The following is a 1,972-nucleotide window of genomic DNA, read 5'->3' as shown; positions in this document are numbered from 1 at the left end:
AATGGAAGAAGTGAGAAGACACAAGAGCTGAAGAGAAAATTTCTAAGATCAGCTTGAGAAGACAAAGCCAAATATTATAATCAAATACATGTGCAAAGACCTGGAGTTAGAAAACTAAAAGGGAAGAACATGCTCAGTATCTCTCCAGCTGGGGGAACTGAAGAAAAAAATTCAAGTCTCGACTTTCATTATTGAAGGGTTCTCTGGGCAAATTACTGAATGTTGCGGAAAGCATTAAGAGAAGATGGAAGGAATACACAGAGTCACTGTACCAAATAGAAATGGTCGATGTTCAACCATTTCACGAGATAGCATATGATCAAGAGCCAATGGTCAGGTGCTCAAATGCTAACCCAGGTGTGCCTTGGAAAAGAGGGCTGGCAATTTATTCCTGAAAGGTCAGCTCTCCGTTGCCACACATGGGGTCACTATAAGTTGAAATGGACTCAATTGCAATTTGTTGATTTGTTGTTGTTATTGTTTCCCATTGTGTATAACTGGAAAATCCTGTCAAAACTACACAATCTCTTTAACTCAGCAATCTTACTTGTCAGAATTTATCCCACAGACGTACCTGCAAATATAGGAAATGACTGATGGCAGTGTGGGAAATAGCAAAAAATTGGAAGTAACCTAAGTTTATTAATGAGAGACTAATTAGATATATTTACAGTGCATCCAGAAATGAGATGCTACTAACATTTGAAAAGAATGAGGAAAACTAACAAAAGTACTGCCGAGAGAGATTAAAGAAGACTTAAATAAATAGAAAAAAAAAGTTTCATGTTCATGGATTGGAAGATTTAATATTGCCAAGGTGTCAGTATTATCCAAAGCAATCTATAGATTCAAGGCAATCCCAACGTATTTCTTTGCAGAAATAGAAAACCCAATCCTCAACTTTATATGGAGTGACAAGAGGTCCCAAAGAGCTAAAGCAATGTTGAAAGAGAAACACTGAGTGGGGAAGTCAGACTTGCTGATTTAAAAACATAACAGGGAGCGGTATTACTAGTATAACAACAGTCACATTGACCAACAGAACAGAACTGAGAGCCCAGAAATACACTTACACATCTATGGTCAACTGTTTTGTTTTATAACGATGCTAAGTCAATTCAATGGGGAAAGAAGAATATCTTCAATAACTGGTGATGGGAACGTTGGATTTTCACATGCAGAAAAATGAAACAGGATCCATGTCTCACACCATACAAAGTCAAACTGGATTAATGACCCAAATTTGCAAACTAAAACCATAAAATTCTTAGAAGAACAAATGGGAAAATTTATTCAGGCCTGGCTTTCAACAACAGATTATCTAATATAACAACAAAAGCAAAAACAGTATAAGACAAAATAAATAAATGGGGCCTCACAAAAATTAACAATGTTTGTTCTTTAAGAGACTTTACAAAAAAAAATTTAAAAGACAAACTACTGACTTGGGGATTATTTTTAGAAACCATACATCTGAAAAGAATTTAATAACATACACACACACACGCACATATATATATGGAGCTCTGGTAGCATAGTGGTTATGAATCGGGCTGCGAACCTTAAGGTCAGCGGTTCGAAACTACCAGTTGCTCCACAGGAGAAAGATAAGGCTTTCTACTCCCAAAAAGATTTACACCCTCGGAAACCCTGTACAGGGTCACTATGGGTCAGAACTGACTTGATGGCACTTAACAACAACAACTATATATATGTCATTGCTGATGTCCAATGGCTCTTGCCTGAAGGCAGAGAATATCAGAAAGATATTGACAAGCTATGGACAACATTGAGAAGTATGAATATTCCGGAACACTTAATTGTGCTCATGAAGAATATGTACATGGACCAAGATGCAGTTGTTCAAAGGGAACACTGAATGGTTTAAAATTAAGAAAGGTGTGTGACAGGGTTGTATTCTTTCACCATAATTATTCAACCTGCATGCTGAGCAAATAATCTGAGAAGCTGG

The sequence above is a fragment of the Chrysochloris asiatica genome, unplaced genomic scaffold (assembly GCF_000296735.1).
Source record: "Chrysochloris asiatica unplaced genomic scaffold, ChrAsi1.0 scaffold00119, whole genome shotgun sequence".
Classification (NCBI taxonomy): domain Eukaryota; kingdom Metazoa; phylum Chordata; class Mammalia; order Afrosoricida; family Chrysochloridae; genus Chrysochloris; species Chrysochloris asiatica.
This window is presented reverse-complemented; position numbering follows the sequence as displayed.